General features: G+C 34.8%; 1 protein-coding gene and 1 pseudogene across 1 annotated transcript in view; one reads left to right on the top strand and one right to left on the bottom strand.

Annotated features, from left to right (window-relative positions):
• Nucleotides 1-26,985, bottom strand: part of ERBB4 (erb-b2 receptor tyrosine kinase 4) — a 1,107,258-nt gene that overhangs the window by 879,335 nt on the left and 200,938 nt on the right. The window lies entirely within an intron of this gene.
• Nucleotides 23,326-23,830, top strand: LOC137764757 (NADH dehydrogenase [ubiquinone] 1 alpha subcomplex assembly factor 4-like; annotated as a pseudogene).

Below are 26,985 nucleotides of genomic sequence, written 5' to 3'. Positions count from 1 at the left end.
ATTTCTCCTCCCAAAAATATAGTTCTAAAGTTTCTTGCAAACTGAACAAAAAATTGAGAGAAAGATTAAGTGAAAAATACTTCATTTTCAAAAAAGAAACTAGATAGTTCACTTTTTCACCATGAAAATCAGCAAATATCCATTGGCTCTTCAGCTTATAGAGCAGCAAAGTCCAATAAAAATACAATATGAGCCACATATGTAATTTAATTTTTCTAGCAGCCACAGTTAAAATGTAAAAAGAAACAGGCAAAATTCTTTTAAATAATATATAGTTAACCCAATATATCAAAAATATTATGTAAAATATATAACAGTATAAAATTATAAAAGAATTTTTTTATATTATTTTCTTTGTACTGTCTTTAAATTTTGGCGTGTATTTTATACTTAAAACACACCTAATTTTGGCCACATTTCAAGTGCTGAATAGCTACATATGGCTAGTGGCTGTGCTATCAGGACAGGTGTAGAGAATGTAAGCTTCCTTGTGGGTAGGACTTTACTTTGTATACTTCTCTACCTAGGGCCTAGGATACTACTGAACATACAGTAGAAATCCAATAAATATTTGTTAAATAATTTTTTTAAATTAATAATTTAGATTAGAGATGGAGTCATCATTTTTTTTTAGTTCCAATCAGAGGTGCTTTACATATATATATATATATATTTATATATGTAACTCGATAATATTGGCAGAATAAAGAATAAATAAATGGGAAAATAGAAAAAGAGAATAGAGGATGAGAGAATACAAGGGAAAGAGAGCAAAACAAAGGAGGTATGGAACAGGATAGGAAAGAAAAGGTAGTTATGGAGGGGTAAAGCAGAATGCCACCAACTGTTAACGGCACTCATGTTCAGTTTTTAAATGATTATTCTCACATTGTTGCATTTTTAGGGAATCCAGCTGAATGTCCACTACAGCTATAAATCTTAATTTCTCACTGTGATTACTACTGGTCATTTTTACTTATAGAGACAAAATGAATTTTTTTCTTTAACCATCAACTTTTGGACTACAGTCTTTTCCATATTATCAATTTCAGAGTCTCCCCTTCCACAGTGAGTGGTTTAAATTCATCTGCTCCACATGAGCAGTGCACTATCTCCTTCACAACGAATTAAGGAGAACTATAGGCACCAAAATTAAATGTACCAAGCACAGTTACAAATTAGAGATTTTTTTTTTCTCTCTACTTAAACACACTCTCAGATTTGTTTGCACGATCTAGTATGAAGTTCTTAGAAAGGAAGGGAGAGGATCCAAAGTATACCATGCAAGTGAACTGATCATATGCATCCACCTTTCCTCAAGTTCTAAATCTTTTAAAAACCACAAATAGGACAGGTTTTAAAAAGTGTATTCATAACAAATTTGGCAAATAAAAGGATTCTACCAGTTAAACAAGCAGTAAGGAATTCCTTAGTGGGAGAAATTCGATGGGACAAAACTGACAGATGCAGAGAAAGTAACATCCACATCCTAATCTATAGACTCAGAAAGTTAAAGCCCTGGTAAACAGGTACAGAAAGGCAGAGGACTCCCTGGGGCAACTCTTGAGCACTATTTAAAGACTTTCAGACCAACGCTGGAAACAGTTCAGCTCTTCACCCCATTTATCAGATTTTTGCCCTGAGGGTAACAAACGTAGTTGGACCCTAAAGAAAGTGAAGATCCTTCTTGGACAGACAGTGTTTTGAAATCTTTCTCAGTCTTATATTTCACATTGTAAGCTGAGTTGGGGGGTGGGAAAGACGGGGAGAATAGAGAAAGCAAGCAGAAGAGGAACTGCACTGGAATAGCCCTAGTCAGAGAAAGACCCTGCTTCTCTCTGAAACTGGGGGATTCATAATTTGCCTGCCTTCTCAATATAAGCATTGTGAGGTGAAGCAATTCTTGTTTGCTGCCATATAACCTTGAATAATTATTTTTATTTAGTGGGAGTCTGGTGGTAAAATTTCCATGACTCACTGAATTAGAGATTATATATTTATTTGTCCGTGAATTTATCTAATATCTGTCTCCCAACTGGATTACAAACTGACGAAAATAAGAACGTCTGTTTTACCCACAAATTCATTAACTCGGTGCTCAATAAACACTTGTTGGGAAAAAATTACTGATATCATTGTTGCCAGGTACTGTTTCCAAATTATATAAAATTAAATGGATCACATTAAAAGAGTAAACTCATTCTAAATTATTTTTAAGTATGTAAGTACTATATGTAGTTTTTTTTTTTTTTAAATAGATCTTTATTGGAGTAAAATTGCTTCACAATACGATGTTACGTTTCTGTTGCACAACAAAGTGAATCAGCCATATGCATACACATGTCCCCATATCCCCTCCCTCTTGAGCCTCCCACCCCTCTAGGTCATCGCAAAGCACTGAGCCAATCTCCCTGTGCTAAACTGCTGCTTCCCACCAGCCAACCAGTTTACATTCGGTAGTGTATGTCAATGTTACACTCTACTTCGCCCCAGCGTCACCCTCCCACGTCATGTCATCAAGTCCTTTCTCTGTGTCTACCTCTTTATTTCTGCCCTGTAACTAGGTTCATCAGTTTCCTTTTTTTTTTTTTTTTTTTTTTTTGATTCCATATATATGCGTTAGCACACGGTATTTGTTTTTCTCTTTCTGACTTACTTCATTCTGTATGACAGACTCTAGGTCCATCCATCCACCTCACTACAAATAACTCAATTTCATTTCTTTTTATGGCTGAGTAATATTCCATTGTATACATGTGCTACATCTTCTTTATCCATTCATCTGTCAGCGGACATTTAGGTTGGTTCCATGTCCTGGCTATTGTGAACAGAGCTGCAGTGAACATTGTGGTACATGACTCTTTTTGAGTTACGGTTTTCTCAGGGTATATGCCCAGTAGTGGGATTGCTGTGTCATATGGCAGTTCTATTTTTAGTTTTTTAAGGAACCTCCATACTGTTTTCCATAGTGGTTGTATCAATTTACATTCCCAGCAACAGTGTAGGAGGGTTCCCTTTTCACCACACCCTTTCCAGCATTTATTGTTTCTAGCTTTTTTGATAATGGCCATTCTGACCAGTGTGAGGTGATACCTCATTGTAGTTTTGATATGCATTTCTCTAATAATTAGTGATGTTGAGCAAATTTTCACGTGCCTCTTGGCTATCTGTATGTCTTCCTTGGTGAAATGTCTATTTAGGTCTTCCACCCATTTTTTAACTGGATTGTTTGGTTTTCTGATATTGAGCTCCATTAGTTGTTTGTATATTTTGGAGATTAATCCTTTGTCTGTTGTTTCATTTGCAAATATTTTCTCCCATTCTGAGGGTTGTCTTTTTGTCTTGTTTGTGGTTTCCTTTGCTGTGCAAAAGCTTTTAAGTCCCATTTGTTTATTTTTGTTTTTATTTCTGTTACCCTAGGAGGTGGGTCAAAAAAGATCTTGCTGTGGTTTATGTCAAAGAGTGTTTTTCCTATGTTTTCCTCTAAAAGTTTTATAGTGTCTGGTCTTACATTAAGTCTTTAATCCATTTGGAGTTTATTTTTGTGTATGGTGTTAGGTAGTGTTCTAATTTCATTCTTTTACATGTAGCTGTCCAGTTTTCCCAGCACCACTTATTGAAGAGGCTGTCTTTTCTCCATTATATATTCTTGCCTCCTTTATCAAAGATAAGGTGACCATATATGCGTAGGTTTATCTCTGGGCATTCTATCCTGTACCACTGATCTATATTTCTGTTTTTGTGCCAGTACCATATTGTCTTGATTACTGTAACTTTGTAGTATAGTCTGAAGTCAGGGAGCCTGATTCCTCCAACTCCGTTTCTCTTTCTCAGGATTGCTTTGGCTATTTGGAGTCTTTTGTGTTTCCATACGAATTGTAAGATTTTTTGTTCTAATTCTGTAAAGAATGCCATTGGTAGTTTGATAGGGGTTGCATTGAATGTGTAGATTTCTTTGGCTATTATAGTCATTTTCATGATATTGATTCTTCCAATCCAAGAACATGGTATATTTTTCCATCTGTTTATGTCATCTTTGATTTCTTTCATCAGTGTTTTATAGTTTTCTGAGTACACGTCTTTCGCCTCCTTAGGCAGGTTTATTCCTAGGTATTTTATTATTTTTGTTGCAATGGTAAATGGGAGTGTTTCCTTAATTTCTGATTATTCATTGTTGGTGTATAGGAATGCCAGAGATTTCTGTGCATTAATTCTGTATCCTGCAACCTTACCAAATTCATTGATTAGTTCTATTAGTTTTCTGGTGGCATCTTTAGGATTTTCTATGTATAGTATCATGTCACCAGCAAATAGTGACAGTTTTCCTTCTTCTTTTCCAATTTGTATTCCTTTTCTTTTTCTTCTCTGACTGCTGTGGCTAGGACTTCCAAAACTATGTTTAATAATTGTGGCAAGAGTGGACCTCCTTGTCTTGTTCCTGATCCTAATGGAAATGCTTTCAGTTTTTCACCTTTGAGTATGATGCTTGCTGTGGGTTTGTCATATATGGCCTTTATTATGTTGAGGTATGTTCCCTCTACGCCCATTTTCTGGAGAGTTTTTATTATAAATGGGGATGAATTTTGTCAAACACTTTTTCTGCATCTATTGAGATGATCATATGGTTTATATTCCTTAATTTGTTAATGTGGTGTATCACATTGATTGATTTGCATATATTGAAGAATCCTTGCATCCCTGGGATAAATCCCACTTCATCACAAACTGATGAAAACAAGAATGTCTATTTTACCCAAAAATTCATTAGCTCGGTGGTCAATAAATATTTGTTGGAAAAAAATTACTGATATCATTGTTGCCAGGTACTGTTTCCAAATTATATAAAATTAAATGGATCACATTAAAAGAGTAAACTCATTCTATATTATTTTTAAGTATGTAAGTACTATATGTAGTTTTTTTTTTTAAAGTAAGATAGAACTCAGATATACACAGAAATAATCCTTATATCTTCTTTTTATCGAAGTGCTTAAGACTCCAAACAGCAGAAATATATGTGAATATGTCAAACTGAACAGCTCTAAAGTAGAGGATCCCAAACTGCTTTCTTCATCTCTACCTCCCTTTCCTTCTCCCCTCTTTCTGTTCTTCCTTCTTTTCTTTTTGGCTTTTCTTTTCTTCTTCCTCCTTTCCTTCCACCTTCTGCCTACTCCTCCTTCTTCTATTTTTTTTTTTTTTTTTTTAATTAAATCTGAGGCAGAAAGTTGTTTCTAAGGAAGAAGATAACACCAATTCTTATCAGGCATCCCAAGCTCAATGCAGGAGCAAAGATCTTTCTAAAAATTGCATAGATATAGATCTTTCCAACAAATGAATTAAACACACTGCTTCTTTCTCATTTTCAACTCACCCAATAATCAATTGAAATGTAACACAATGGAAGCCAAAACAGCAACACGAGTTTATAAGAAAGTGAGCCATATGGAGTTTATAAGAAAAAAATTACTAAAATTATTCCAATTGTGAAAGTCTATAAAATCAATGAACAGGTTCTGAAAGTTATTATGAGTTAGTTAATATTGTACCTAAAAATTACAAAAGCATTCATTAATGAGAAATTAGCGAGTTTTTTCAACCTTCCAAGTACATTGAAGAATTCTGGAAACATTTGGTAAGTCTCTTCATATGGGCAGGAGAATCTAGACAATTTAGAAATTAATGAAAATACGTTAAGGAAATATATCCCTGTTGGACAACAATTATTTTGATCAATTTTATATACCAAAGTGTTCAATTTACAGTTTATGATACATTTTTTGAGTTTATGCTTAAATGTTATTGCTGACACAATTTAGAAACTGGAAAGAGCTGATAAACATTTCAGATTATACCTATGTAATATCACTTTTCTATCAAACACAGCAAGTGAATGATATCAAACTAGAACTCTTACAACTAACTTTAGAGAAATTTTATTCTACCCATGGGCTTATTTTGTGACACTTAGCTTTTACCTTGTGTACTTCATCATATATTTTGTATACCTCAGAATACTCCAAGTATTCCACTTGTGTGAATAAATATACTCTAACCCCACTATCTTTTTTCCATTGTTAACTATCAATACTCCATTTTATTGATATGCAACATTTACAATTTGATATTAACATACCCCAATTCAAAATAATAAATCAGAATGTGATTCAATGCTCTTTTCTTCTCTTCCATCTGTGTAGAAGCATAATTCATGTGTCATTTTATGAATATCATGAAATCTCTTAGAATGGCAGTATTACCACCAATTTTACATATCACAATTTAGTTTCCTTTTCTAAGATTATTCATTTAACGGATTTTCTAATTATCTTTCTTAGTTTCTCATTTTTTTAAAAATTACTTTATTCTTAATAAACTTAGGTAACATCTACCAATTTGGACCCACTTACAAATTTCATTAACTACTGTTTACTCTCTTGTACTAAACTATCACAGTGGTAAATGAGATTGAATCTCAAAGTTCTTGAGGTACTTATCAGCATGAATCAATTTCCGTTTGTGATTATCTACCCCCACCCCAATTTAAACTATCTTCAAATTCCAGATACTTAGCTTACCAATGAAAATACAGTTAAATCAGTTATAAGACCAGAAAGTCCTTTCACTAAAAAAAGTAAAATCACACTTTAAAATCAGTTGGCTAAATTAGATCTTTTCTTAAAATGATGAATTTCCTAAAACACTGGGTTATCAAATTATTTTCAAACTTAACTGAGATCAGTTTTCCCAAGAATGTTTTGAAAAGTATTGAATTGCAAATATTGCACCTAGGTTCACATGAATAAAAGGTTCACATGAATAAAAGGTTTTTGAAGCTGTCTTTGTCTATCCTTGTTTCAGTTTGGTTGATTTCTAAGTTTTTTGTTTTGTTTTTTTTTTTTTTCGGGTTTTTTTGGGTTTTTCCTAGCACATTTTTTTTTTTTCTGAATACATTTGCAAGGACTCTTTCTTCAAACATCTTTGGTGAGTTTCAGCATCCCAAAGTGGATGCCAAGAAGTTGAGATCAAAATTTGTGGTATTATATTTTTTAAAAAAGTAAACAGTTCAAGTAATTCATTTGAAAAATGTGGTTATTTTGTAAGTTTACTTATGCATCAACAAAATTTCTATTTTACTTAACAGTGTAGAATGGAGAAAAAAGAATATTAAAATAACAATATTTTGGTGACCTCCTTTCATAAAGGATCAACTTTTGAAACTTCTGAAAGATATTTAGTATAAACAACTAATTAGCATGTGAATCCATTTACTACTTACCTCATTAAGAAGGGAATTAAAGGAAAGTGTCAATTAAGAATGAAAAATATTTGAGACAACTACTTAATTGTGACCTCCATCCAGGTCTTTTAATCCAGAAAGAGCCTTTCCCTTCCATTTACTATTTTACTATGGGCAAGTCATTATAATCATCAACATTATTTCTTTCATTACTTTCCATTGTTAACAGATGTAGAGACCAAGAGTTTGAATTCTAATTGTATAATGGAGTGAGGCTGAATTAATTAACAATCCCAAGTTTGTGGGAGAATTTATTTTTTATTTATTTATTTTTTTATTTTATATATTTTTTAACAATGAAACTATTTCTAACATCCATTGTGTTTTTTTTTTTTTTTTAACATCTGTATTGGAGTATAATTGCTTTACAATGGTGTGTTAGTTTCTGCTTTATAACAAAGTGAATCAGTTATACATATACATATGTCCCCATAACTCTTCCCTCTTGCATCTCCCTCCCTCCCACCCTCCCTATCCCACCCCTCTAGGTGGTCAGAAAGCACCGAGCTGATCTCCCCGTGCTTTGCGCTGTTTCCCACTAGCTATCTATTTTACGTTTGGTAGTGTATATATGTCCATGCCACTGTCTTACTTTGTCCCAGATTACCCTTCCCCCTCCCCGTATCCTCAAGTCCATTCTCTAGTAGGTCTGCCTCTTTATTCCCGTCTTGCCCCTAGGTTCTTCTGACCATTTTTTTTTTTCTTTTCTTTTTTTTAGATTCCATATATATGTGTTAGCATATGGTATTTATTTTTCTCTTTCTGACTTACTCCACTCTGTATGACAGTCTCTAGGTCCATCCACCTCACTACAAATAACTCAGTTTCGTTCCTTTTTATGGCTGAGTAATATTCCATTGTATATATGTGCCACATCTTCTTTATCCATTCATCTGTTGATGGACACTTAGGTTGCTTCCATGTCCTGGCTATTGTAAATAGAGCTGCAATGAACATTTTGGTACATGACTCTTTTTGAATTATGGTTTTCTCAGGGTATATGCCCAGTAGTGGGATTGCTGGGTCGTATGGTAGTTCTATTTTCAGTTTTTTAAGGAACCTCCACACTGTTCTCCATAGTGGCTGTATCAATTTACATTCCCACCAACAGTGCAAGAGTGTTCCCTTTTCTCCACACCCTCTCCAGCATTTATTGTTTGAAGATTTTTTGATGATGGCCATTCTTTGACGGTGTGAGATGATATCTCATTGTAGTTTTGATTTGAATTTCTCTAATGATTAATGATGTTGAGCATTCTTTCATGTGTTTGTTGGCAATCTGTATGTCTTCTTTGGAGAAATGTCTATTTAGGTCTTCTGCCCATTCTTGGATTGGGTTGTTTGTTTTTTTGATATTGAGCTGCATTAGTTGCTTGTATGTTTTGGAGATTAATCCTTTGTCAGTTGCTTCTGTGGGAGAATTTAAACTAATTTATTTTGTCTTAAAAAAAAATAAAGTCTGGTCATGGTTTGAGGTACCTTTAGGTACTTTGAGATTTCTCAAGTCATGAAAAAAACAGGAGCTTTGACCATTACACAGTACACATTATACATTACACACCAAAATAAAATAAATTCTAAGAATCATAGGCAAGAATTGTAGAAAATGCTTATTAATTACAAGCCTGTAGTTCTTTTAATATTTGATCCTACTTTCCTATCGTTGCACATAAGACTGCAAGAATAAAAAAGAACATAATATCATTACACTCCTCTCATCGTCTCAATTTGCATATTCATTTTGGGAGAAAATAACTCAAGAAATAACAAATAGCAAGTCTTACATCATTTTGAGTATCTGGGTTAGAAATCTGGTTTCTCTTAATTAGATTAGTCTCAGAAAGATTAGCAATTTAAGAATGGGAACCCAACAGGTGGCTTCTAAGTTTCTAGGTAAGATACACACAGGTATGCACAGACACACAGACACACACAAATACACACAGACACACATACATCACACATACAATGATTACTTCTCACTCTACTAACTTTCTTAAAAATTACTTTAAAAACAGGATATTGCAACACATAGCTTTGATTTGTTATAGATTCTATGTTGGCAAAATAAATAATATCATGAAAGAATTCTAAAGAGTCTGATGTTACAGCCATGGTGTCTGAAACTTTTTCCAGAGTTATGCAAACATCCTCCCATGTCTGGGTAGAAACCACAGTTGTTTTGATGTTCCAAATGGTCTGTTCCGCTTTGCCAGCTCACACACAGTGATACTTAGTTTTCCTTAGTACCAAATACAATGTTCATATTTCAGATATTTTGTTGATACATGGATTCTCTGTTCTGAACTTTGATGCCAAAGGAGAGAAACATATTATACAATACAAAAAATTCCTGACATTACATAGAGCTAATTATTTTCTAAAGGCAATAATTGAATTCACAGAGGACACATGTACAATATGGAGCTAAATATAAACTTACAGTCACTCACAAAGACTTAACAGAGCAGTTGCATCATGACATCCATCTTAATCTTTTAATAAATGCATCTCCAAATATTAATTAGACGAGGAAGTAAGAAGCCAAATATTGATTCCTACTAGTACAAATTAAAAAAAAAAAAGTTCCAAGAAATTATGTGAGCTACTGACCAGAAGAATGTATAACAAATCTATAGATTTAAATGACAATTATTCCTTGAAGAAACTATCACAAACCATCTTCTTTCCTTTGTATCTTTTATTATTTTTATCCCAATAGTATCCTCATAAATAAAAGAAACTTTATTGACTTTTTTTTTCTGTTACCTAGTGTAGAATGATGCACTGTAAGAATCTCAAACACACACACACACACACGCACGCACACACACACACACTATAAGGGTGCTTTGTTGGACTCTACGGAAACTTAAACTTCCTTTTGGGGAGGTAGGAACCACTTGATAATCTAGCATCAAAGAGATGCAAGGACTAATCCTGCAAATTAGTCCTTAATCTAATCTGATGGCTATGCCCTTGCAGCAAGTCCATCTGAAGTCCACCCCCATGCCCCTTTTCTATCATCAATCTTCTTCAGCTTCACATTCATCAAGCTGCATGGCAACTCTCATTCACACTAAATAAGCTTTCAGGTGAATTTACTTTAGAATCCTGAATGACCCAGTGAAAGTTCAAAATCACTCTTTTACAGAATTGCACCCAGATAGCCCCTGGCATTCTTATAAAAGTGGTTTGTCAATAAAATGCCCAGTGAAATTGCTTGTTTGGAATGTATGGTGTCAGCTGAGAGACTAGTAGCTGAGCAAGCATCTTCTTAAAAATAGAAAGACTTTTAAGTGATTAAAAAACACTTACGTTAAGTGGATGCATTTATGGTATGAAATTACATCTCAATAAAGCTGTTTATTTTTAAAAAACTACTTGTTTATTTTAGTAGTTTGTGAATAAATTATTTTTTTATCATTAATCTATTTGACTCAGCTACAGGTTTGAGGACGTTATTTGGGAGCAGCTATACTGAAGATAATTAGATTAAAATCTAGAGTGTTTTTGTTCCCTTACCCATTTATAGTATGTTCTTTATTCAATATTTTCAAAAATCTAGAGTTAGTGCATTTTACATTTTTTAAAGTAATTATAAAGTGCCTGAGAAAGTTTTTCTATGTTCCAATTCACATTTTATAAGTATTTTAATGTACTACAATAGTATTTCAGTCACTTACTTACATTTGTTTTTATTAACTGCTTTTCCCCAGTGGATAACTCAACACAGTCAAAAACATAGATTAAAAAAGCTATTAGAAATTCCCTATTCTCATTATTTTCTTTTCAGAATCTTCAAGTAGCAGAATAAAACAGCTTTGTGATAAATTAAAAACTCTTACCTAAAGATATTACACTGATCAAAAACCATATTTGATATTTAATTCTAAAATAATTGTTCTCACATTTTAACAGCCACCTGGAACATGGGTTGTTTGAACAGCTTGTTAAAAACACAGATTGTAGACACCACGTTCAAGAATGATGCTTTGGGACTGAGGTTATTACTCCCAAATCAGTATGCCTAACAATCAGCTCAGGTGATTTTAATTCAAGTGGTCCTTAAAATACATTTTGAGAAATTAGTCCTTTTTTGTACCATAGTATATGGCAAAAATATGTATCTAGCCATAAAAATATAATTTCAAAGAATTCTTAGAATGGTAGACATTTCTAAATGAAAAGAAGTTCAAGAGCGTATCCAGTCCAGGCTCATGTTTTACAGATGAGGGAAATGAGATCTAAAATGTAAATGTCATGTCTCAAAGCACACAGATATAAAGCAGTAAGACTAGGACTAGAACTTATTCCTTCTTGATCCTAACTCAACATTCCTGACCATGAAAAAAATGTTTTCATTTTCTATGTCAGAACTTAGTATTTTAAAGACTGATTAGTGTTAAAGGACCCAAAATTCTAGTAAATTCACTTTTTGCTAGCATGGGAACATGCTACATGGAATTCTCTATCTTCAGATCATCATCAACCCTATTTAAAGAAAAAAAGAAAAGATTTTTTAAAAATTTTGAATTAAAATCATGACTGAATCACAAATTTTTAAAAAAAAAGTGTACTTTTTCTTAAATGTGTATTGTTCCTCACAAGGGTTCAATCTTCCATAACCCACAGATCCACATATTTACTCTATACTGACCAGTATCTATCTTATTAATGACTATATTCACTGCCCCACTCTGCCCTATTTTCCTTTAAAATCTCCGGTGAACAGGAATCAAAAATATTTAAAAGGCAGTTGGGCTTTTCCAACATCCTTTTCATTTTTTTTTTTTCTGTTTAGTCTCCTTCTGTGCTTCTCTACAAGGAAAACAAAAAACCCTTGAATAAGGTTAACTCATAAAAAAAAAAGCTTTAACAAACATAAGCCACAATATCATTTTAAAATAACGTTCCCCACTGATCTTTCAAAGTCCACATACAAGGAGCTATCCGAGAAAGAGATGTTAGTAAAACTATGGGCTTTATCCTCCTCAAGTTAATTAAAATAATGACCAACTTTCAATGAATCCTTAAACTTGATCCAGGTATCCCTAGGCTAAGTCTTTTATTTGTATTATCATTAAATCCTTTGAAGTAGGTATTTTTATTATTCCTAATTTACAAATTCAGTAAACTGAGGCTCAGAAGGAGCACATAAGTTGTCCAAAATCACGCAACTAGTAAATGGTACAGGCGGCACTCAAATACAGGTCTACATGAAAAAAAGCCTTTATGCTTAAAGTATTCAACAGCCTACCAACAAACCTGCTCAGTTTAGGCTGCATTTTAAAATTGAGGGTATTTAAATTTCTCTGATATAATTACTGTTGTAATCAGGCATTTCTTTCATTTGCTTGTTTTGCAAAATTAATAGCATAATGTGGAAATAGCATAATGAGGAAAGAACTTCTCCCTAGTCTATTGTTTACGAATTTGATTTTTTTTCCTCCTCAAAGGGATTATTTTGAGTTAGTTATTTCTTTTCTGAAAATAAATGTTGTAAGAAATAAATTGAGTTAGTCTCTATAAAAAGAGACAGAAAAAAGACCAAAAAAATTCAGAAAGGGAAGAAAAACGATATGTAACAAGAGATCTTTCTTGTAAATTTGATTTTACCTAGAACATTTTGACAGGCTGGAACAAGACAATAGTTGTTGTTTGGTTTGTGGGAAAACTGAAACTAACTTACTTGATTGGAGTTGAAAAGAGTTGCCTTAAACACAAGAAGACTGGTATTACATTATAATAAGTAAATCTACTGAACAGAAACGTGTTTTTTAAGGTTCTACTTAAAAGACTTTTTTTTAATCATGTAAGTGTTGCCAGGATATTCCTCTCTGGAAGCTGAAACTTCTGGGCCTCTTACCCACAACAGTATAGAATGGAGAAGGAGAAAGCTGAAGTAAAAATACTCACAGCTTTGCTAGTTGCTGGCATTTTGCCACATGCCAAGGCTAAGCCAAGCCAAGGAAACGAATCCCTGTAATGCTTCAGTGTTCTCTTCGCCTCAGGGTCATGGGATTATAGACATTTCAGACTCATCCAAATGCGATGATTCTAGCTGTAATGTCACTGTGATGTCTGTTACCTCCAGTACCTCAGGTGTTAAACTCACTACCACTCCAGGAAATTTATTCTGTGGGACAAGTCTAACTGCTAGAAACTTCTTCCTCTTTTAGGGTCAAAAATCTAGCTACTTGTAATAATTTCTACCTGTTAGTTTCACTTCTGCTTAACCAAACACAAATCTGTTTCATTTTTCATACATCAGAGCCTTCAAATGATTAATAGTAACAAAGCAAGAGACTTCCTCCTCTTCAGGTACCTTCCACATTAAACATTCCCTGGAGCTTCAATTCACCTTTCATTTGTTCTGGCTTGTTTGGTTTTTTTTTTTTTTATCACTGTCACTGTCATTTTTGTGTTTGTTTTTCGTCTTGCTTTGTGGTTCATCTTGTTTAATTTAAAATAAGTAGTTGCCCAGCTTTCTCAAAATTTCGAAGCAAGTTTAAAATGCAGCCTTTCTTAAAGAGATCTCTGTAGCAATCCCAAGCACTTAAATCCATGTAAAAATTGAATCTAGCTATAACTGAATATAACATGGCCAATGGTGAAACGACTTAGCATAAATGGTATGTTACTTGTCACAAGAAGCTGTGAATTTTAAATTCGAAGCACCTAAGTACATTTTATCCAATACTTTCAGTTTATGATCGAGAAGACTGAAGCTCAAACGTCTATAAGTTACTGCTCAAGTAATATGCCTCCTGTTTTCTTCCAAAGATTGATTTCCAAGTCAATAAACAGTAAGTTAGAATTTATCTCTTTATGTAAACAATGCCAGTCCTTTTCTCAAGCCACAACATTCAACACATACTTGTCTGTAAGAACACTAAAGAACTACGTGACCAGGATAAATTCATTTGGAGTTGCAAAGCTAAGGGCCAGAACACCATATATTCTCACCTTCTCAAGATCTGTTTAGGAATCCCAGCATCCTCAATGTCCCGTTTAGACAGGTGCATTGGGATTTCCCTCCAATACAGTCCCAAAGCTGTTGTTTCTGCATCCTAAAAATGCAGCTGAATGAGCTGCATGAGCAAGCTGCATGAATGAGCTGGTCTGAGCAAGTGAAAGTGATGGAGTTGTATACTGAGGTGAGGGGGGCAGTTAGGGATTAGGATTCAGCTGTGTGGGATGAAGAAAGCCTGGTATCTCCTGATTGGGTAAATCTGCCTGGCAGATTTCCCAGTCACACATTTCTTTCTTTCTCTTTTCTTTTCTTCTCCTTTGGCTGTCAGGAATTAGCCTACCAAATTCCTTACCTACTGTCTCAGGGGAATAAAATGCAGTTTCAAGTTTAGACTTTTTTCCCACCCTTAGTAATAGTGAACCAATAAGAAATAGGGCAGTTAGCGAAAACGTACTCGATTCTCCAGTCCTTCACCTCATTTGTTCTTAAAGCTGCACAGGCAAGGAAAAAGTAAAATAATTTTTAACAGTAGGATTTTTGCATGGAAAGGACTAAAGGAAAATGTATCTACATGTCAGAGAAAACAAGATTTAGGCTATTATATCCTGAGTCCCACGAGCTTGAGGGGAAGAAAGGGTAAGAGTCTTTGGGGATAGGAGTGAGAATAGAGAAAAGGTTTGAGAATTCTACCAAGGAGACAATTATTGGGACACAGAAAACCAGGGTTAAAAACAAGCAAAGAAGTCATTATCCTTCTTAGGCCTGATTCTTTTTTCTCTTCGACCTTTTGCCAGCCCTGGGCAGGGGTGGGGGGCTGGGGGTTCCTTTTTAGTCACAGGTAGATGACGATTACCTGCCCTATATAACCTGTGCTGTTGTGGGAATCAAATACAATGATTACCATAAAGTGATGTGAAAATTGTACAGTGCAGTGCCAATACATTACTATAATAATAATAATAATAATTATTATTATTATTATCTCCAAAATCTTGCTCTGTAACAAAATAAAATGAAAAACTCATTTTGGTTTTTTTTGTATTTGTATTTGTATTTTTAAACCCAGATATGAAAGGCAGCAATAGGCCCTGTCACCAGAAGCTATATCAAAAATTCCCATTATAGAATTTTAATATGAGATAATTAGAATATAATATAGACTGATACGGTAATCCACATTTCATAAAGTCTGTGGGCTACTACAAACATGTGCTCTTTTATTGATACTATGCATGTGCTATTTTATCACAATGTTTTATGTTTTACTACTGTATGATTTGACATATTAAGGCCTTGTGTTTGAAGTAAACAGCCACTAAATTAATTAATAGATTAATCGAGGAGCTACAAATTAAGGTAATAAAGTCAAGCAAATGCCTACCAAATAAATCTGTTTCTATAGAAGTTGATAAGGGCTTCACTTAATCAGAATCTAATGAAATTTAAGGTACTGAACTGCTTATAGGACAGAATTTAGAATAAAAACAACAAAAGTTGTGTTCTTGCTAACAGCTTGGCTTAAATTTCAGGATCTTTCAAGCATAATTAGGTATTAGAAATGCCTTTGGAGGGCTTCCCTGGTGGCGCAGTGGTTGAGAATCTGCCTGCCAATGCAGGCGACACAGGTTCGAGCCCTGGTCTGGGAGGATCCCACATGCCGCGGAGCAACTGGGCCCGTGAGCCACAAGTACTGAGCCTGCGCGTCTGGAGCCTGCGCGTCTGGAGCCTGTGCTCCGCAGCAAGAGAGGCCACGATAGTGAGAGGCCTGCGCACCGCGATGAAGAGTGGCCCCCACTTGCCGCAATTAGAGAAAGCCCTCGCACAGAAACGAAGACCCAACTCAGCCATAAATAAATAAATAAATAAATAAATAAAAATTAAAAAAAAAAAAAAAAAAGAAATGCCTTTGGAATTATTCACAGTGAATTAGATTTGTTGGTGGCATCATTCATAGAATACCAACCAAGAAATCTATTCTTCATCACTTCTCTAAAATGCTTATAGTCAGCTGACTTTGTACTTGTTATAAAAATAGATACAAATATGGAGCTCTGCCTTCTTGTGGTTGACAGTTGAAATATAATGCAATTTTTTATTGAAGTATATTTGATGTACAATATTATACAACTTATAGGTTACAATACAGTGATTCACAGTTTTTAAAGGTTATACTCCATTTGTAGTTATTATAAAACATTGAATATATTCCCTGTGTTGTACAATATACCCTTGCAGCTTTTTTTTTTCTAACATCTTTATTGGAGTATAATTGCTTTAAAATGGTGTGTTAGTTTCTGCTTTATAACAAAGTGAATCAGCTATACATATACATATATCCCCATATCTCTTCCCTCTTGCATCTCCCTCCCTCCCACCCTCCCTATCCCACAGCTCTAGGTGGTCACAAAGCACCGAGCTGATCTCCCTGTGCTATGTGGCTGCTTCCCACTAGCTATCGGTTTTGTAGATTATTTTATACCTAATAGTTTGTACCTCTTAATCCCCTTCCCCTATATTACCCTTCCCCTCTTCCCTCTCCCTACTGGAAGGCATTATGTTAATTGAAATGTCAGACAGAGAAAGATAAATACTGTATGATATCACTTATATGTGGCATCTAAAAGATACAACAGGGCTTCCGTGGTGGCGCAGTGGTTGAGAATCTGCCTGCCAATGCAGGGGACACGGGTTCGAGCCCTGGTCTGGGAAGATCCCACATGCCACGGAGCAACTAGGCCCGTGAGCCACAATTACTGAGCCTGCGCGTCTGGAGCCTGTGCTCCGCAACAAGAGAGGCCGCGATAGTGAGAGGCCTGCGCACCGTGATGAAGAGTGGCCCCCGCTTGCCGCAACTGGAGAAAGCCCTCGCACAGAAACGAAGACCCAACACAGTCAAAAATAAATAAATAAATAAAAATAAAAAAAAAAAAGATACAACAAACTAGTAAATATAATAATACGATATTTTTGTACAATGCTCGTTTATAAGTGCCCCAGAATAGATTCAACATTTATGGTCCTCCTTTCCATTTAGGAGGCATTATCTAATATAACTCGGGGCTTTGAAACTTGAGCCCTTATACTTAGTGCTAGAATATACCTCTAAAATTATAGTTAACCTTTTGTGATGAGGCAGGAACTGAAGAATGGACTGGTTTAGAATCAGGCAGAACTGACTTGTGGTCTAGACTTGTGACTTTGGACAAATAACCTCACCAATCTGAGTTCCCTTTTCCTTATATGCATAACAGGGATAGTAGATTCTTATACAGTGTTAATGTGAGGATTACCTGTGACAACATAGGAAAGGCATCTAGCATAATTTCAGTGACCTTGTCTTCCTCTTAAAATCCATATCTCCTAATAAACTAACACACACACACACACACACACACACACTATTTTAAAAACATCTTTTTAAAGTGCTTATTAAGCGCCTTCTAGAATATCTAATCTTTAACCATCTCAACAGATACATTAATGCACATACATTTTAGAACTCATATCACATTCACTGCATGCCGGTTAACCATCAGGAAAGAGTTTATTAGATGAAAATAAGTCTGTGGTAAAAGATTTCCTTGCAATTACTTCACTGCCATTATCCTGGCCACACGCTTATGGAGCTTTTCAAATTAATATGCTTAGATTACTGAGCAAGTAATCAAGCAGTGGAATTCTATGAGGAACTCAATTACTAAAGAAAATGATCACTCAAGCATTTGAGAAATCGGGGCTACATCTAATTTTGAATAGTGGATCATTATTGACATTATGGAAGCATTCAGTACAAACACTTGGACATGTAGCACTAGAAAGGGTATCACTTTCTATACATGTGGTAAACTGAAAGAGCTGCTTGCTAACATCTCTGTTAAATGTTATTCTGCCTTGCTGAAAAAAGAAATAATATCAACCTCGAAGTAAGTACTTTAAAAAAAATAGGGAGCTGATTGCTTGACTGAATAAAAATTGGATTGTTAACTCACATTTAAAATAAACAATTCTAATTTTTCTACTTGAGATAGAGTAATCTTTTATAGCCTAGAAATAATTATCCAATGAACACAAGTGTAAGAATTGCTTTCTACATATTTCCATATTAGAAATTACTTAAATACTTTCATTATTGCATTTTAATCATTCCACCACCAAAAGGCCCTCTTTTGACTAAATGATTACATATAGATCCATGTGCTGTGTTTTTACTCATTTAATAATTGTAATCATACTTTTATAGTCTCCAAATTAGGCATCATCCAGATGCTTTTGATGAAAATTATTTTTCTAATTCTGATTTTTATCTAAGAGTTAAAGCAAAGACTATTTTAGGGACTTTGCTATAGTATCTTAAAAAGCATCTGAATTAGGAAAGGTAGTGTAGGAAATGGGTTGAGACTGTCATGTTTATTGTTCTTTCTCTGCTCTCTACCAAGGCAAGCCGCAAAGAAAAATCATTCAATAGTGAGTGGTAATTCCTAATAAACCCAGCAGTCATCAGCTGTGTGGCCTTGGGGAACTCACTTCACCTCTCAAAGTGTAATAGTATAGCATGATGATGATGATATTGGTGATGATGATGATGATACTGATGATGATGATAATGACAATGTAGGCGATGCTAGCCTACCAGAAACATCATTAGCATAAAATAAGGCAGTCTTTATAAGGTAAAAGTGTTGTGAGAGATTATCATGATTATTCTGAGCATCATTTTTTTGGAGCATTAATTATTTTTTAGAGTCATGTACCACATAGAAAATATACTGAAAGATTTTCTCCCTTTCCCCGGAAAAATGAATATATGCACAGATTTTTTAATGTCAATAAAATTTCAGGAAACCATTGCCTTTCTTAGGCCTATTCATTGACTACCCTGTTTAAGATCCCCATTGTGGCAGAAGTTCTTGGTTGCCTGGTCAGGAGTCAACCCCTCACATACCTAACACCTTACTTCTACCTTCATCACAAAATTCTGAAATGTTCAAGTATGCCTTAACCCATATGAATCGCCAGAATGACCTAAGCCCAAAAGCGTACGACACTCCTCAATGAATTAGTGAATTGTAACTTTTTTCCCTCTCCTGCTGGACATGAAAAAGAAGTATGCTTCCATAGTTGCTTTTGGCAGCTGTCTCATGAGGACAAGGGTAACCAGACCTAAGATGAAGCCAGCACTGTGAATGGCAGATAATATTGTTAAGTCTGCGGAAAAATAACCTGCCGTACTCTGAACTTCCTGTTATAGCAAATAATAAACTTTACTTACACATCCTTGAAGTCTCAGTTCAGATATCATTTGCTTGGTGATGATGTCTCAGACTAAACCAAGCAGGATTAGTCCATCAGGCCCTCACTCTCAAAACATCTAATGTACAAAGAGCTTTATCACTTAACTCAATCATAGTGATTAACATCAGTATTAAAAGAAAAACTTGAACAGCTTAAGGGCAGAGGTTTTTTTTTTTTCCTTTGTTTGATTCATTATATTATTGCATTCACAGAACTGTGTCTGCCACATAATAGGCATTGTACATTTTTTTGTGAATTAATGAACACCAGAATACAGTTTTAAAAGACATGAATGGAAAAAAAGTAGGTGGATCCTGCTTACATTTTTCTGAATCCTATAACTAGAATTTTACTCTATTTCCTTGCTATGAGATTAGTATAGAATTCTTCATAAAAGAGCAATAGCAAATAATGTTTATATCAGGTTTTCTGAGGTAATATTAGTTATTTGCATGTGATGGGATGAGGAATATTGCATTCATTTTTACAAAATTCTGGAAGATGATCTTTGACAACTTGAGGAGGTGTCCAATATTTAACATTCAATCATGCCTCAGGAATTCTTTTTCCCTCTGAAGTTCTGGTATAACATTCATCCAGAAAAGTATGCAAATAATAATTGTACAGCTTAATGAATAAACACAGAGTGACCACACCTATGTAACCACTACCAATCTAAAAAGCAAAACCAAAAGCCCATCTTAGGCCCCAATCTTTTAGCACACCAAATCTTTTAGCACACCAAAAGCCCATCTTAGGCCCCAATCTTTAGAATAATGTAATAATAACATCTGCAGCACTTAGAATAATGTAATAATAACATCTGCAGCACTTAGACCAGTTTAGTTCCAAAATTACTGAAAGTAAATAATGAATGATTCATGAATAGCTATTCCATGTTAAAAACTTTATTCACTTTGGAAGGAGACATGTTAATCATTCTTAATGTGCTTTCTCCTGTTTAATCCCTTAGAGCCCTTAACCTGTAGTGATTCTTGGTAGAGTAAATGAATCTAAAGATAGTTCATAAAAAGAGATTTGTAGATTTTACATCTGGAAAACAATCTCATACGGACTATATTTAAAATTTGCTGCTGATCTATTTGTCTTGCTCATTCCTATAGTTGATGAATTTTCTCTCTGAAAAGTGAAGGGAAAAAATAAAAAACTTTTCCTTTTAGAAGGATAAAACTGAAGGAAATGAGAAACATAACAATAAAAAAAAAAGATTAAGTCCTTCAGAAATTGGTTAATTGATTGCCTGACGATTATAACAGAAATGCTTTAAATCTGAAAGCCTTCAATCCCTGACTCTGTCTTTCTCTTCAACTTAATTAGAAGAAAATAAAACGCAAATGTATTCTTGTTTAGCTGGAACTTTGGGGAAATATGTAGGAAGTTATAGGCAATAAAGTACCAGCTGCTTCTTTGTTGCTAAGTTTATCAGAGAGTTAGCAGCAAATGTGTTTTTATAATTTATCATTCCTGTGTATTAAAGTTCTATGACTAGCTGCTTAGGAGAGGTTGTAAGCAAAAGCCATGTTATCAAAACTGAGTTAAAATGCAGCACAGAGATAAAAGTGTGAAACAAAGTATCATCACTAACTAAAAGCACACATTTCTTTGGGAGATAGATATTGACAAATATTTATAAGAAATATTTTCCCCATTATTTTCCAAATAAAATTGTTTGTCCATGGTCTCATCAGCCTAATTATCTGGCAATAATGACATGCCAGATGAAGAGTTCTGCCTGTATATCTTATACAAGGTGATAAATAAGAGTCTCTGAGAGACTCTTGAAGAGAACAGAAGAACTGAAAGCTTTTAAATGTTAATATCTTACTGGCTTTACCTATGATAATATAATCCAGGGACTATAGACCCCAAATTAGGATGTTTTTAGTATCCAAAGTAGTTGCTTCTATGCATTTTATGACAAATACTGATGAAGAAATATGTCCATAAAATATATGTCCAGGTCAAAAAGCAAAAGTTTATATGTAAACTACGTATACATAGTATGTATACTATGATTCTTACTTTTAAATCATATTTATCATCTTGCATTGGTATTAAGATCACTGTTATCTTTATCTGACAAATCATTCTGAAATATAATACATTTTAAAGCTAAAGGAGGGTTCTAAAGTCCTTTGTCTTCAAGCATGCACAAGTTTTATAACACACATCAAAAATATGCTCATTGGGTATAGTAATTTAAATGTTTTTCTTTCTCCTGACCAAATATTTGGTGAATTGCTTACAATGATTAAGTGATTAGGCTCCTTAACTTAAAAAAAAAAAAAAGTACTTCCATATGTTGTCACAAAAACTCTTTAAAACATTCTTGCGTCACTAAAGTAGACAGAATGTCTGAGATTACACTGACTTTTATATTTTGGGATCTCTGGAGTAATGATGTTTTACATGACCAAAGACATCTCCAGAGCCTCTATAGCCATCTGATCTTTGATTTTTACCCCTTCCCAAAGTTGGCTGCAGACATCCTCAAGACACAGATGCATCTGTTCTTTCATCCATTCTTTTAGTTAGTGTTTATTAAGAAACTACCATGTTTAAGATTGACATTTGGAATCCAAAAGAAGTGGTGTGTGTGTGTGCATGTGCATGTGCGTGTGCGTGTGTGTGTGTGTGTGTTGGGATATGTTTGGCTGAGAAGACAGAAAAATTCACAGGTTTTAAGACTCCAAAGAGAGAAATGAGGGAATTCTAATAGCTATGACTCAAACAAGTTCCTAGTAAGTCCCATGCTAAATAAAACAACTATTCATTGGGTGTTAATAGCTTTGGTACTTTCTAGTAGAAAAGCAGAAATTAAGTAATTTGCCCATGGGTACACAGTTTCTCATTTATGAACAGTAATGCCACTTGATTCATGGAGTTTGGGAGAAAATTAAATGAGTTAATACATGTAAAGTATAGTGCCAGCTAAATTGATAAGTACTCATTAAATAACAGCTACTATTATTGTTATTACCATGCTGGGTACTATTCTAAGTACTTTAAGTACATTATTTAATTTGATCTTCACAATAGCCTCATGTGGTAGATAACATCATTCCCGTTTTATAATTAGTAAACTATGAATTAGAAAAGTTAAGTACTTGTCCAATGACACACAACTAATATGTGTTGAAAATACAATTTGAACTGAGACAATCCAAGGTTCATGCTCTTAAAAACTACGTTACGGACTCAGAAACTAAAGAGACTCTTGGAGAACAAGGCAGAGTCTAACAGGAAAATAACTCAGACCCAGTATTCAAGGAAGCTCCAGATTCACACGTTTTGGTTGATCTTCTGGACTTGAACTCCCTGGGAGTCCAAAACCAGATCAAAGACACAACATCAGTTCTACATAGGCAGAAAAAAGTTAAACTTAAGTGGCTTTGGGGGTAGGAAGAGGGACTGACTGTCTGCAGTTGGGCACAAGGGACCTCTTTAGGGAAAATATTCTAAAATTCCTCTGTAAGGCTTTTTTTGGGGGTGGGTGGGAGGGGATGTTCTAAAATTGGGTTAATTTTAGATGATGTTAATTCCACACGACTCAGTAAATTTACGAAAAATCATTGTATTGTACACTTAAAATGGGTGGTTTTATGGTATGTATATACATTATACCACAAGAAAGCTATTATTTAAAACAATTTTTTAGCCCAGTGCATCCTGGAGGTTGCCCATGCCAGTGTTTAACCACATGTGCGGTGTGAACTTACGGGCATCGTGTTGTGAAGAGATGGGGGCTGCGGTGACTCACGCAATCAGGAATTTCAACCTAGAGGACCGGGCGCAATGGGAAATCAGCAGGATGAAGCCCTTCCCCGCTCCCAGGCACCCCTCCACCAAGAACCTCCTGGAGAGCAGATGAGCAGCCATCCAGAAATTAAGGGAGAAATTGCTAGAAAAAATGACAAAATGCTGTCATTACTAAAAGATGTGGATGTCGATTTCAAAGATCCCGTATCTTCTCTGCAGGTAAAGGACGCTGGAAAACGTCAGAAGCCAAAGGAATTCAGGTTGCCGGAAGACCATCACTCTGACATGATGAATGTTAAGAACACTCCCAAAGGCAAAATTTCCATTGTAGAGGCACTGACACTTCTCAATAATCATAAACTTTATCCAGACACAGGGACTGCTGAGAAAATAGCAAGATGTAAATTCTCTTCTGAAATATTTCGTAACTTTTGAAGTCAAAAATCTTACCCCCTGAAGGCAAGAAAGCAGTACAATCAAAATGAAGAGAATCTTGAAATTACTTTTCCTTAATGTACTCTGTGTCCCCGTACCCTGTTTATTTTCTCATTTTTAGCATGTTAAATTATATAAATTAAAAAAATAAAATTAAAATAAAATAAATAAAAATTAAAAAATTTTAAACAAACCAATAAAAGATACAGATATTATGTTTCTGCTCTAATCAACCCTCAATCTCCAAGTTGGGCCTAATGAATTGACACTTGTTAACTAAATCTATAATAGTTTTTCACTACTGTGAAATAAATGACCCTAAAAACTAGTGGTGTTAAACAACTTTTTCATTTTATGAATGCCACAATACTGTAGGTGAGAAATTTGAGCAGGGCTCAAATGGGCATGCCTTTGCTTCTCTAGTCATTGAGGAAACTCAGTGGTACTCTTCTGGTAGATGGGATGGTCTGGTGGGTCCACGATGGTTTCAATCACATGGCTGGAGTCTGGGGTTGAATGAGTCAAAGAATAAGACTGCCTGCCAACCAGGGGCGCCTCATGTGGCCTTTCCATGTAGCTTAGCATGTCACAAGATAATGGCCTCAGAATAGTCAAACTTCTAACATGGTGGCTCAAAGCTCTTAGTGAACACAGTGGAAGCTGCATCAGTTTTATGACCCAGCCTTGGAAGTCATACACTACTACTTGTGTGTAGTCTATCAGGCAAAGCAGTCACAGCCTTCCTAGATTCAAGAGGAGGGGAAATAGAATTCACTTCTTGTTTGTAAAGAATAAGGTCACATTGTAGAGTAACATGTGAGACTGGAGATATTGTTATGGTCATCATTTAAAAATACAGTCCATTGTCATAATAGTTTACAACAATAATCACCATTAATAGAGGGTTCAGAAAAGTCTGCTAATTCTTCAAAACTTCAGATGTCTGAAACTTTGAGGATATCACACACCATGATATGTAAAATAGAAGGAATTTGGAGGGTTCATGGTGATATTCCCAAATATCTCAAGAAATTCACACAAGAAACTTGCTTCCTGGAAAAATCCTGACTTTCAGGCATGATTATACACTTAATTTCCCTTGTGCTTCCTTATGAAAACAATTCATTTACATAAAAAATTAGTTTAATTTCCTTTTAGTTTGAGATTCTAATACAGTAGCTGAATACAGCTGTAAACTGTCTCCTTATAAAATATTTAATGCTGACTATGGCCATTTTTATTCATGCATTTCCTAGATGGAATATGACATTTGATGACTTTTGTCCAAAATAACCAATTTTTAAATTACAGTCACAAATGCATTACATTTATCCTATGTTTTAGTAAACATTTTAGAGCATATGACAGAAACATATTACACTAAAAACTGGTTTAATTTAAAACCCCTTCAGTTTCCTATACATCAACCTCTGAAGTTCCAACTCAGAAACTTTTCAAAAAAGTGAGTTAGGTGAAGGAAATGAAGAGAAATGGAGGAAAAAATAAACCAAAACCAAACAATTAAACAAAGGGCAGAAAAAGTGGTTTTAATCTCTGGTTTGGCCACTAACAACCATTATGTGACCTTCCACAAGCCACTTAAGGCCTGCTGGGTTCAGTCCTCATATGCCAATGAGGGGCTGGACTGAATCTATGTGTTTTTTTTTGGTTGTTGGTCTGTTGCTTTTGGTGAAGGAGGTGTGACTTAAACAATAAAAAGCACTTCCAGAAAAAAATACATTAAAGCTAAACATACATGATTGGAGTTATTCTGGTTGAAAAGTGGGTGAGGTCATCTGGAGATCCACCCACTCAACCTCCCCTAATCACCAGCTCCTCTGCCGCTAACCCCTATACCAGCTACATTTTTTTTTTTTTTAATATCTACCATGGAATCCTATCTCTAAAACATAAAATTTGAAAGTCACTAGATTAGATGGTCTCTAAAGGATCCTCCTTGAAGAGCAAATACTCTTAGGAACTAGAAGAGTAACTACTGGGTAAATTTTTATATAACAAATGTGATTACCCTAATGGGTAGGACCATGTATATACACGTGTATTCATAAATGTGCCCTTAACAATAAATGAGTCTATGCATTTGATTTTCCATGCGAATATATAATTTTAGATACATAATAAAAGCAACTACTATCTAGGAGATAGTATCTATCTATCATTAGGTAGTGAGAGAGTACCTAATGAAGTATTAAGGTTATCTACCATCTCAAAGCAATCTTAAACACAGTTACCAGTTTCCTTTTTTTCACAGGAGGAAACATAAGCTTGGGAAGGTTTAGCAACTCGAATGGGGTCAACAGCTAGAAAGGGGTAGACACAATATTTGAATGTGGAATGATCTTAAGCCAGAGTATATGTTTGTTTGTTTGTTTTTCCCCCATTGTATCAGTAGGTTTCCTATCTCTGTGAGTGGTTGCTCCAAGGAGCAAGTGGTTTGGGGCTTTCTCCTGAAGACTGGGTTGGGGCTTAGTCCCTGATGCTGAGCTGGGATGGTGTCAAAACTGAGGATCAGGTGCCCCATATTCCAAGGAAATGATGCAGTGGATAGTGTTTGGAGAAAGGAGGGATGGAAAGGTAGTTAGGCTTCAAGCTTCCATCTTGCCCCTCTCTCTCTTCCTTTTTTCCTCCTGATTTGATGAGAACCCCTATGATTATAAATCATAAATTAATAATCATATAATTTATATGATTATAAATTATAAATCATAAATCTATAATCATATAATTTATATGATTATAAATTATAAATCATAAATCATGATTATAAATGTGGGGGGAATGATGTACATATTTATACCTAATCACATAAGCTGCCTCTGGTTATGAGCCATCTATAGCCATAATTAATGGTAGACATACTCACAGGAATGTGTGCGTAGGTGTGTGTATTCTTCTTTACCTAGTAGAGAAAGGGTAAGAATCTCTGTACCCCTAGTTTTGCAGGATCCTATACGTGTCTGCTTGTATGTTTTTGCTAATGATCTAGGTTTTCCATCCCTTTAACCTATGAGACTATTTAAAAGTGGAAATGACCTTGTATAGCAACTGGTTCAACTTTTCATTGACTCAACCACAGTCACACAACTAGTTTGTATGTGGGCTGAACCTAGAATTTCTCAACACTGACATCCTCCAGTTAAGGGAATCTTGCAAACCAAGATTGTACACAAACTAACATGAACAT

The sequence above is a fragment of the Eschrichtius robustus genome, chromosome 5 (assembly GCF_028021215.1).
Source record: "Eschrichtius robustus isolate mEscRob2 chromosome 5, mEscRob2.pri, whole genome shotgun sequence".
Classification (NCBI taxonomy): Eukaryota; Metazoa; Chordata; class Mammalia; order Artiodactyla; family Eschrichtiidae; genus Eschrichtius; species Eschrichtius robustus.
Note: the sequence above shows the minus strand (reverse complement) of the source record. Positions and strands in the feature narration are given on the sequence as shown.